This window comes from Bos mutus, chromosome 1 (genome assembly GCF_027580195.1).
Source record: "Bos mutus isolate GX-2022 chromosome 1, NWIPB_WYAK_1.1, whole genome shotgun sequence".
In the NCBI taxonomy this organism is placed as follows: domain Eukaryota; kingdom Metazoa; phylum Chordata; class Mammalia; order Artiodactyla; family Bovidae; genus Bos; species Bos mutus.
Window position 1 is genome coordinate 81,742,591 of NC_091617.1, and position 12,646 is coordinate 81,755,236.

Sequence of the window (12,646 nt, forward strand, 5' to 3'; positions counted from 1 at the left end):
AAATGACATATCAGAGCCTGGGAGATGTCCCCCAATATTTGTTTTTCCTTTTCTAAAAAATCTTTTGGCTGCACCGCATGACATGGGGGGATCTTAGTTCCCTGACCAGGGATCCAATCCCAGCCCTACAGTGGCAGTGTGGAGTCTTAACCACTGGACCACCAGGGAAGTCCTTCCACCTTCTTTTTTGTTGTTGTTGAGGAAAACTTAAGCACAGTGAAGTGCAAAGATCTCAAGTGTATAAGACAAAAGGTTTCAATAAGGTTTTATTCCTATGCAACCAACACATTAATCAAAACACAGGCTATGTCCATCACCCCAGAAAATTCCCTTGTGCTCAAACCCCACAGACAACCGTCATTCCGATGTCTACCATCATAAATCAGTTTTTCCCTTCTTGAACACCATGTGAATCATGCACTAGATACCCACTTGTGTCTGGTTTCTTTCACTCAACAAACATGTTTTTGAGCTTCATACACGCTGCTGCATATAACAATACTTCCTTCTTTTTAAGTTGTTAAACAATATCCCATTGTCTGATTATGGCACAATTTGTTTATTAGTTCTCCTGTTGATGGACATTTGGATTATTTCTAGGTTTTCACTATTGTGAATAAAGCTACCAGGAATATTCATGTACAAGTATTCTTACAGTGTTTTTTGTTTTCATTTCTCTTGGGTAAATGTCTAGAAGAGAAATTGCTGAGTGTATTCATGTTTTTATTGCTCCTGTAACAAATTACCACAAACAGTGGCTTAAAACAACATAGATTCATTATTTTATAGTTCTGTAGTCAGAAGTCAGACACAGGTCTCGCTGGGCTAAAATTGTGGTCATCAGGGCTACATTTCTTCCTGGAGGCTCTAGGGATAACTTAGTCAACTCAGCTGCCATAAGGAAGTACCATAGGCTGGGTGGCTTAATCGACAGGAATTTAATTTTCTTGGGTTTGGCCCCTGGAAGGCTGAGATCAGAATGCCAGCACAGTCAGGTTCTGGTGAAGGTTTTCTTCCTGGCTTATAAATGGCCCCCTTCTTACAGTGTGCTCACAGTGGTAGGGGGCTGGAGATGGAGCGGTGCTCTCTGGTGTCTCTTATTTTGAAGGGCACTAATCCCATCATGAGGATCTCATTCTTATGACTTCATCATGCTGGAGAAGACTCCTGAGAGTCCCTGGACTACAAGGAGATCAAACCAGTCAGCCCTAAAGAAAATCAACCCTGACTATTCATAGGAAGGACTGAGGATGAAGCTGAAGCTTCAATACTTTAGCCACCTGCTGCGAACAGCCAGCTCATTGGAAAAGACCCTGATGCTGGGAAAGATTGAGGGCAAGAGGAGAAGGGGACAACAGAGGATGAGATGGTTGGATGGCATCACAGACTCAGTGGACGTGAGTTTGAACAAACTTTGGGAGATAATAAAGGACAGGGAAGCCTAGTGTGCTGTAGCTCATGGAGTCACAAAGAGTCAGACATGACTTAGCTACAGAACAACAACAAACATTAATGACTCCCAAAAGGCCTCATCTCTAAGTACCATTACACTGTGTTTAGGGCTTTAACATATGGGGACCCATCAGTTGTGGAGGGTGATCAGTCCATAGCAAGGGTGAATCAGTTTCTGGACTTTCAGCTTCTAGAAGCTGCCTGAATTCTCTGGCTTATGGCTCCCTGCCCTTGTGATTACACTGAGCCCACCTTGATAATCTGAGACAATTTCTTAATCACAAAATCCTTAATTTAATCACATCCTCAAGGTCCCTTTTGCCACATATTGTAATATAGTTACAAGTTCTGGGGATTGGGATGTGAACATCTTTGTATGGGTCAGGGGGTATTGTTCTGCCACCCACACCGGGTTATAAGATGGCATATGTTTACCTTTACATAAGAAGCTGCAACACAGTTTTGCTAAATGGTTGTCCCATTTCATTGATACAGACACCAGCAATATATGGAAGTCCAACTGTTCCACATTCCTGCTAACCCTTGGAATTTCAGTCTTTTTAATTTAATTCATCCTAAAGGGTGTAAAGCAATGTCTTACTGTGGCTTTAATATATATTTCCCTGATGACTAAAAAGTCAAACATCTCTTGTGCTTATTGATCAGAGAATTTTGTTTTATGAAGTTTTTCTTTTCAAGCCTTTTATCTATCTTTAATAAGGTTGTCTTTTTATTATTGATTTATAAGAGTTTGTTTTGGGGGCTGTGCCATGTGCCATGAAATCTTAATTCCCTGACCAGGGATTGAACCTATGCCCCCTGCAGGGGAAGACGGAGTTCATTAGACCTCCAGATAATTCCCTACAAGAGTTCTTTTTGTATTCTGGATAAAAATTCTTTGCCATATATATGTACTGTGTGGAGGAGGGGTAAACTTCTCTCTACCCTTCTTGACCGGTTCTTTTGCCTGGTCTAATAATAAAATCGACATGAGACAGATTAGCAGGAGAAAAAAAAAATTGTACCCACAGAAGTTTTGTAGAACAGGAGCCCCCAAAGTGACCAAAGCAGCCTATTCATGTATCATTTTTAGACAAAGAAACAATGATTTGTGAAGATTTAACAAAGAGGCTTGGGCTTGGATGGTAGATGAATGAAGAGGTAACAAAGTTTGTTTATCCAGCTTTCTTAGCCTTGAATTCCCTAACTTGGGTGACAAGAATGATTTCTATCCTGGTATAGAGAGGATAACTTCACACAGAGATTTAGTTCCTGCTTTCCGGGGGAAAGGGGTAGGGGTGATGATGGTCAGAGTGTTTGTAAATATTTTTCCCCATTTTTTTCCAGATATTTCTCAACAACCTCCCATCTAACTGGGTGCATGTATGTGACCCAATCCTGGACAGCAGCAAGTGAGTTAATGTCTTGTGCAGGATTCCCAGCTCAGGCCCCGACTGGGACTGGAGGGTACTGTGGCTTCAGTGAATTGTCTTCCCTCAGCCCACTAGCTGGAAAGCAGACAGGATGCCAGGTGCTAGAACAGACGTCCCAGAAAATGAGACAGAAGTCATGTGTTGAGAACAGAAGGGCAACAAGAAAGGAGCTTAGGTCCAGACCCCCTCAAGCTGCCATACCAGATCTGCACTGTCCATGTAGACTTTCATCCAACAGAGAAACCAGCTTCTATTTTTTTAAGGCACCTATTTTAAGATCTTTTTATTGCAGTCACCCTGTTCATTACTTTAACTCAAACTCCTCTTCCTGTTAATTCTCTGAGATGGCATTTGGGTATATAGGGGATGGAGTTTGTATGATCTCGTGGCGAAGGGGAGGACAGGTCCCTAAGTTCCTGAGCATAGGTACTGGTACTGCCTCTTATTTTTGTAGCCATATTTCTTCTTGGTCACTGAGCACGCATCTTGCTGACATTTTTTGCTAGCATCTCTAGATAATAAACTCGAAGTCTTTCTTAGCTTGTTCAGAATCCAGTGGTCCTTTCAATGAACTCTTCTCCACTTCAGTCCTATTGGTGCCCCATGAAGCCTGGCTGCAACTCCCATTTAGGTCCCAGCCTGGAAGACTGCTCAGTCCTCACTTATAGGGTCAGTCCCTTCTTCCCAAGGATATGCAGGAAATTTTGGACACCTTTCATGCCAATAAACACCAGGAAAGACTCTTGGTAGCTAAATGCTGGACTTTTGTCTACCTAAACAAGCAGAAGGGTTGCGCCAGGACAGGTACCTGGTGAGGCTTCTCTTCCCAGAACCCCCCAAAGAAAACAGAGTTAGAGGCCTCTTTTTTAATAATTTTATTTAATTAATTACTTACCTTTTGGCTCTGTTGGGTCCTCGTTGCTGCATGGGTTTTCTCCAGTTGCAGCAAGTGGAGGCTACTCTCTAATTACAGTGCACCAGCTTCTCACTGAGTGGCTTCTCTCGTTACAGAGCCCGGGCTCTAGGACTCACGGGCTTCAGTAGTTGCAGTTCCCGGGCTCTAGAGCACAGGCTCAGCAGTTGTGGCGCAGGGCTTAGTTGCTCCAGAGCATGTGAGATCTTCCTGGTGGTTTAGTCACTAAGTCGTGTCCAACTCTTGCGACCCCGTGGACTGTACCCCACCAGGCTCCTCTGTCCATGGGATTTTGCTTCCCTTGTAGCTCAGTTGGTAAAGAATCCACCTGCAATGCAGGAGTCTGTCTGCAATGCAGGAGACCTGCGTTCGATTCCTGGATCCAGAAGATCCCGTGGAGAAGGAAATGGCAACCCATTCCAGTATTCTTGCCTGGAAAATCCCATGGACAGAGGAGATCCTTCTGGATCAGGAATCAAACTTGTGTCTCCTGTATTGGCATGTGGATTCTTTACCACTAGGCTACCAGGGAAGCCCAGGGGTCTCTCTTCTGTTTTGACATTCCCTTCCATCTACCTATCTACAACTCTGGGACAGGATACACAGCTCTCACCAACTGCTCCTCCTGACCTCTTCTACCCACAACCCTCCCTGAGGGCTGGATATGTTTCCCACTTCCTCTTGGTAGTAGTTCTCGCTGTGTAGACGTTTATGTTCAAGTCCATCCAACTTGGTCCTTGATTTATTAAAGGCTAAGCTTCAGGATAAAATCATTCTTCTTCTTTTCTCCACAAAGGCTGGCGCCTGAGACCCCTGTCTTGCTAACAGGGTGAAGGAAGTTAGCATTGAGACTAAGTCCCTCAAGGGCCTCCCAGCCCCAGGCAGTCCCTCCCCTCTTTTTCTGGGAAGTGCGCTTCATGGCTCAGTCTTGGAAAAGAGAACCTGAAAGAAAGAGTGATTTATGGAGAAAATTAAAATACATGAATATTGTTCCTGCTGCATATTTTATCTCAGTTTGTCGTTCATATTTTCATTTTGTTTATAGTGTCTTTCAAGGACAAGCCTTGTTAATATTTATGGTGTCAAATCTGTTAGCTTTCCTTTAATGGCTTCTGGGTTTGGTGCCCTGCATAGGAAATATTTCTTCACTCTAAGACCGAACAGAACTTTTAATGGCTGCAAAATATGCCATGTGAAAACATGCAAATATGCTCTAATTTATTTACAGATGAATACTTAGTGTGCTTCTGATTTTAAGATATCATAAATAATGTAATGAACATTTTTGTAAATACATTTTTTTCTTCTGCAGTTTAAATCACTTCTTTAGGATAGATTCTTAAGAGGTTCATGGGTCTTTTCCACTATTTTAAAAGCCTCAACAACAGTTAAATATTTACCTTTTATAACGCTGCACAGGCCAACAAAATGCCAAATTCCCTTCTTTTGCATAGAACTGCAGCTGCTTAGTGTGGTGACATTTATATTTATGTTGATTAGAAGCTGCGGTAGTTACCAGTGACTTTGATTAATAAAAGAACACAAAAGCAATTATTAGTCAAAAAATGCAGTTGGTTTTGTCAGTTGCTCCTCGGTTCTATCTCATCACAACAAAGATTTGGAGCAACGGACATTAAAGCCCTCGGCGCGTCACAGCTCTCCAGTCTTGGACAAACCATGTTATAGCTCTTAGACAAATCAGTGTTACTGCTCTATTTTATTTAGATAATAGCAGGAGAATCCATCCTCGAAGCATGAGGGCATGCCAACCCAAAGACGCGAAGAGAAGAGAGTGGAGGAGTGCGCCAGAACGTGGGAGAGAGAGAGAGAGAGAGAGAGCGTGCTTTGGCTCCTCTTTTTATATGTTTTTTCCTCCCCCTGGGCCTGCCCTATGTAAATTGGGCTAGCCAGGAGTGCTGTTTGTTCTACCTGAGGTCCTCACTCAGGTCCTCGGACCTTCCTTTGACCTTCCTTTGTTCTATTTTCGGGGGCTTTTCCCTTCCTTGTCTTTTATCCACTGCCATTTTGGACTCCTGTTTCCTATTTTAACTACCTAACATTGCCCCCTCAAGAGATGGGAGGCCCAATTCTTTGGGAATAGGGGCGTCAAGGTCTTTCTGGCTACTTCCTGTTGAATTGGGATGGCGAGGGGTATTGGGCCTCCCCGTCTTGCTAGTGTCAGGCCTGAGAGTCCTCATAGCAGTGTCCATCTAAGGGTGAGTGATATTTTCCATGGTCAGCTGTAGTTTTGTATCTTTGTTCAACTGGCACTGCATGTTGTAGCTTGTTTACCTGCTGCTGCTGCTGCTGCTAAGTCGCTTCAGTCGTGTCCGACTCTGTGCGACCCCATAGACGGCAGCCCACCAGGCTCCCCCGGTCCCTGGGATTCTCCCAGGCAAGAACACTGGAGTGGGCTGCCATTTCCTTCTCCAATGCATGAAAGTGAAAAGTGAAAGTGAAGTCGCTCAGTCATGTCCGACTCTTAGCGACCCTATGGACTGCAGCCCACCAGGCTCCTCTGTCCATGGGATTTTCCAGGCAAGAGTACTGGAGTGGGGTGCCACTGCCTTCTCCTCTTGTTGACCTGAGCAGAGACAAAACAGGTTAGACAATTGATAATACATGGAACAATCATAAGCAGCATCAATATGGCATAACAAGGACTAGTACGGGTATTAGCCAATTCCAAATTCACATCGCCAGGATGGCTCAAGTCCCTCCTTGTTCAGGGATCAGAAGATCTATCTCCTGTCTGTTTTAGAACACAATCCCTGCCAAGCTGTGCTGGCTCTTTAGAGCGATCCTGAGAAATTTTATCCCCAGAAACCAGATTTTGGGGGTGTTCATTAGAATGGCACTCATTTGCAGTACTGAATAGGTATCTGAGATCTCCCAGGGCTCACAGGTGTATTGAGTGTCCTCTTCTGTTTTCTTCCATGGCTTGACTCATGAGTAGTGAATCCAGGAGTCATGTCCTGGTACCTTGACTGCTGTGGGGGTAGAAAGTATTACAGGGGAGGGGCCCTTCCATGTGGGCTGGAGTTGAGCCTTTGGGGACCCATCTTTCCAGACTTTAATTAGGACTTGAGTCCCTGGAACATATAGTGGTGACTCCTTAGAATCTTTTGGGTCTTGGATCATACTCCACAAATGTATATCCTGTTGGAACTGCCCGGTGGCCATGGTATAAGACTGGAGGGTCTGAGCCTCTGGATCTAGGAAGAGGTCATTGACGTAAACAAAAGGTCTCCCATATAGCATCTCATAAGGACTAAAACCAGCCTGTTCCTTAGGGGCAATATGAGTGTGGAGGAGAGCTACTGGTAAAGACGCCTTACATCACAGGGAGGTCTCCTTGGTTATCTTTTTTATCGCTGATTTTAAGAATTGCTTGGCTCTTTCTACTTTTCCTGAAGATTGAGGTCTCCAGGCACAATGGAGATAATAAGTAATGCCCAATGCTTTCGAGACCCCTTGGGTGACCTTAGAAGTAAATGATGTCCCATTGTGACTTTGTAATAACCTGGGCAGACCAGATCTTGAAATGATTTCATGGAGCAGTTTTTTTTTTTTACTACTTCCTCAGTCTTCTCAGTCTGGGTAGGAAAGCCTTCAATCCATCCTGTGAATGTATCTATCATGATTAATAGGTATTTATACCCTTGAGAAACTGGCATCTGGGTGAAGTCCATCTGCCAGTCCTCTCCTGGGTAAGTCGCACGTCGTTGAACGGGCTGGGCCAGCTGGGGTCTTTGAGCTCCTTGGGGGTTAACTGGCAAGTGGGACAAGAGGAGACCACTTGCCTTATAGTTGTTTGGAAGCCTGTTCCTCTGAAGGACCTTTCTAGTAATCTTTGGAGGGCCTTTTCCCCTAAATGAGTAGTGGCATGTAAGGAGTTAACCAACTTCCATTGGAGGTTCCCAGGCAGAAAAAGGAGTCTCTCCTTTTGGAACCACCCGATATGATCTTCTTGAAAGCCCTCACTCTTAGCTTTAAGAGTCTCACCTTCAGTATATGAAGGAGTTTTTGGCAAATTAGTCTGTGGAACTAAGGTGGCAACCCCTGTTAGGTCATTGCTCTGTAATGCTGCTCTCTTAGCTGCCTGATCAGCTGTTTGATTCCCTCGTGCCACTTTCATGCTCCCTTTCTGGTGTCCTTTACAGTGGGAGACTTCATTTATGATCCGGAGATCTTGAACCATTCGCCAGGTTCTGTCCTTTCTCTTTACTGAGAGGATTGGGGTGTTACATGGTGAATTGGTGGGGATCAATAGCCCACAAGCAAGGAATTTATTTATTAAATGCTGTAGTCCCTTCCGAGCCTCACTTTTGAGGGGATATTGTTTCCAGTTAGGAAACCCAGTGGAATCTCGGAGGACAATGATGACCGGTTCAGCCTGGTGGGCTCGTCCAGGAAATCCCTGGTTCCACACCTGGGGGTTAATTTTGTCTTCCCATAGTTTTTGGTCCCTCTCTATTGGAGAAGGGGTAATGGGTTCTTCAGTAGTAACCAGGAGCTGTAGAACTCTAGGGGCTGTAAAGCTTCCCATCACAAGGGTGGTCCCCAGTTTAGTGAGTATATCTCTTCCCAATAAGGGAGTAGGACACTCAGGGACCACCAGAAACTGGTGGGAAAATATTTCCCCATCCCAGCAACAAAGAAGTGCTTGGGTGAATCTTTTAGAAGTTGCTTTTCCTGTAGCACCCAAAATGGTACATGTTTGAGAGAAGATTCCGGGGTAGGAGATGAAGGCAGAGTAGGAGATCAAGGCAGAGTAGGTAGCCCCTGTGTCAACCAAGAAATTCTCAGACCTACCTGCCACATCCAGTTGCACCCTTGGCTCCAGCCCCGTGATGGTTATCTGTGACAGGCAGGCTGGCTGGAGCGGGCCTCTTCAGTCCTCTTGAATCATTGTGAGGGAAGGCTTGGCACTTGGCCTTGAGGCTCTTGGGTGCTGAGGGCAGAGTGCCGCCCAATGTCCCAGTTGATGGCATTTGTGGCAAGCCGTTCTAGGAGACTCGTTATGTTTTGGACACTGTTTGTCCCAATGGCCTGCCTTTCTACAGATTAGGCATTTGCCTTGTGCCTTGTCCTTCATACAATTTCTGTCCTTTATCGAGCCCATCTTTGCATGAAATGTTCCCTTGGTATCTCTAATTTTCTTGAAGCGATATCTAGTCTTTCCCATTCTGTTGTTTTCCTTTATTTCTTTGCATTGATTGCTGAGGAAGGCTTTCTTATCTCTCCTTGCTATTCTTTGGAACTCTGCATTCAGATGCTTATATCTTTCCTTTTCTCCTTTGCTTTTCGCTTCTCTTCTTTTCACAGCTATTTGTAAGGCCTCCTCAGACAGCCATTTTGCTTTTTTGCTTTTCTTTTCCATGGGGATGGTCTTGATCCCTGTCTCCTGTACAATGTCACGAACCTCAGTCCATAGTTCATTGTTCATCAGGCACTCTATCAGATCTAGTCCCTTAAATCTATTTCTCACTTCCACTGTATAATCATAAGGGATTTGATTTAGGTCATACCTGAATGGTCTAGTGGTTTTCCCTACTTTCTTCAATTTCAGTCTGAATTTGGCAGTAAGGAGTTCACGATCTGAGCCACAGTCAGCTCCTGGTCTTGTTTTTGCTGACTGTATAGAGCTTCTCCATCTTTGGCTGCAAAGAATATAATCAATCTGATTTCGGTGTTGACCATCTGGTGATGTCCATGTGTAGAGTCTTCTCATGTGTTGTTGGAAGAAGGTGTTTGCTATGACCAGTGCATTTTCTTGGCAAAACTCTTTGCCCTGCTTCATTCTGTATTCCAAGGCCAAATTTCCATGTTAATCCAGGTGTTTCTTGACTTCCTACTCTTGCATTCCAGTCCCCTATAGTGAAAAGGACATCTTTTTTGGGTGTTAGTTCTAAAAGGTCTTGTAGGTCTTCATAGAACCGTTCAACTTCAGCTTCTTCAGCATTGCTGGTTGGGGCATAGACTTGGATTACTGTGATATTGAATGGTTTGCCTTGAAATGAACAGAGATCATTCTGTCGTTTTTGAGATTGCATCCAAGTACTGCATTTCGGACTCTTTTGTTGACCATGATGGCTACTCCATTTCTTCTAAGGGATTCCTGCCCGCAGTAGTAGATATAATGCTCATCTGAGTTAAATTCACCCATTCCAGTCCATTTTAGTTTGCTGATTCCTAGAATGTCAACGTTCACTCTTGCCATCTCCTGTTTGACCACTTCCAATTTGCCTTGATTCATGGACCTGACATTCCAGGTTCCTATGCAATATTGCTCTTTACAGCATTGGACCTTGCTTCTATCACCAGTCACATCCACAACTGGGTATTGTTTTTGCTTTGGCTCCATCCCTTCATTCTTTCTGGAGTTATTTCTCCACTGATCTCCAGTAGCATATTGGGCACCTACCAACCTGGGGAGTTTCTCTTTCAGTATCCTATCATTTTGCCTTTGCATACTGTTCATGGGGTTCTCAAGGCAAGAATACTGAAGTGGTTTGCCATTCCCTTCTCCAGTGGACCACATTCTGTCAGACCACTCCACCATGACCCGCCTGTCTTGGGTGGCCCCACACTGCATGGCTTAGTTTCATTGAGTTAGACAAGGCTGTGGTCCTAGTGTGACTAGGTTGACTAGTTTTCTGTGATTATGGTTTCAGTGTGTCTGCCCTCTGATGCCCTCTTGCAACACCTACCGTCTTACTTAGGTCTCTCTTACCTTGGACGTGGGGTATCTCTTCATGGCTGCTCCAACAAAGCACAGCCATTGCTCCTTACCTTGGATGAGGGGAATCTCCTCACCACTGCCCCTCCTGACATTGAATGTGGAATAGCTCTTCTAGGCCCTCATGTGCCCACGCAGCCACCACTCCTTGGACATGGGGTAGCTCCTCCCAGCCTCCGCCCCTGACCTCGGACGCGGGGTAGCTCCTCTCGGCTGCTGCCCCTGACCTCGGACCTAACAGAAGCAGAAGATATTAAGAAGAGGTGGCAAGAATACACAGAAGAACTGTACAAAAAAGATCTTCATGACCAAGATAATCACAATGGTGTGATCACTCACCTAGAGCCAGACATCCTGGAATGTGAAGTCAAGTGGGCCTTAGAAAGCATCACTACGAATAAAGCTAGTGGAGGTGATGGCATTCCAGTTGAGCTATTTCAAATTCTGAAAGATGATGCTGTGAAAGTGCTGCACTCAATATGCCAGCAAATTTGGAAAACTCAGCAGTGGCCACAGGACTGGGAAAGGTCAGTTTTCATTCCAATCCCAAAGAAAGGCAATGCCAAAGAATGCTCAAACTACCGTACAATTGCACTCATCTCACACGCTAGTAAAGTAATGCTCAAAATTCTCCAAGCCAGACTTCAGCAATACGTGAACTTCCAGATGTTCAAGCTGGTTTTAGAAAAAGCAGAGGAACCAGAGATCAAATTGCCAACATCTGCTGGATCATCGAAAAAGCAAGAGAGTTCCAGAAAAACATCTATTTTTGCTTTATTGACTATGCCAAAGCCTTTGACTGTGTGGATCACAATAAACTGTGAGAAATTCTGAAAGAGATGGGAATACCAGACCACCTGACCTGCCTCTTGAGAAACCTATATGCAGGTCAGGAGGCAACAGTTAGAACTGGACGTGGAACAACAGACTGGTTCCAAATAGCAAAAGGAGTACGTCAAGGCTGTATATTGTCACCCTGCTTATTTAACTTATATACAGAGTACATCATGAGAAACGCTGGACTGGAAGAAGCACAAGCTGGAATCAAGATTGCTGGGAAAAATATCAATAACTTCAGATATGCAGAGGACACCACCCTTATGGCAGAAAGTGAAGAGGAACTCAAAAGCCTCTTGATGAAAGTGAAAGAGGAGAATGAAAAAGTTGGCTTAAAGCTCAACATTCAGAAAACGAAGATCATGGCATCTGGTCCCATCATTTTATGGGAAGTAGATGGGGAAACAGTGTCAGACTTTATTTATTTGGGCTCCAAAATCATTGCAGATGGTGACTGCAGCCATGAAATTAAAAGACGCTTACTCCTTGGAAGAAAAGTTATGACCAACCTAGATAGTATATTGAAGAGCAGAGACATTACTTTGCCAACAAAGGTCCATCTAGTCAAAGCTATGGTTTTTCCAGGGGTCATGTATGGATGTGAGAGTCGGACTGTGAAGAAGGCTGAGTGCCGAAGGATTGATGCTTTTGAACTGTGGTGTTGGAGAAGATCCTTGAGAGTCCCTTGGACTGCAAGGAGATCCAACCAGTCCATTCTGAAGGAGATCAGCCCTGGGATTTCTTTGGAAGAAATGATGCTAAAGCTGAAACTCCAGTACTTTGGCCACCTCATGGGAAGAGTTGACTCATTGGAAAAGACTCTGATGCTGGGAGGGATTGAGGGCAGGAGGAGAAGGGGACGACAGAAAATGAGATGGCTGGATGGCATCACTGACTCAATGGATGTGAGTCTGAGTGAACTCCAGGAGTTGGTGATGGACAGGGAGGCCTGGTGTGCTGTGATTCATGGGGTCGCAAAGAGTCGGACACAACTGAGTGACTGAACTGAACTGAACTTGTCCTTCAAGGACTCAGGGTTTGCCATTGGGCTTCCCTGGAGGGCGGCCAGCATCTGGGCATGCCTTGTTTCTTCCCTTCTCTCCATCTCCTGGGCCTTGGCCTCCTTCTCCTATTCTCTGTTATAAAAGGTATTGGTGGCTGTCTGGACCATCTCATCTAAAGAGGCAGCAGGGTTCTGCTGCTGTAGCTGTTGTAACTTAATTCTGATGTCTAATGCACATTGGGACAGGAATTTGTCCTTTAAAATCA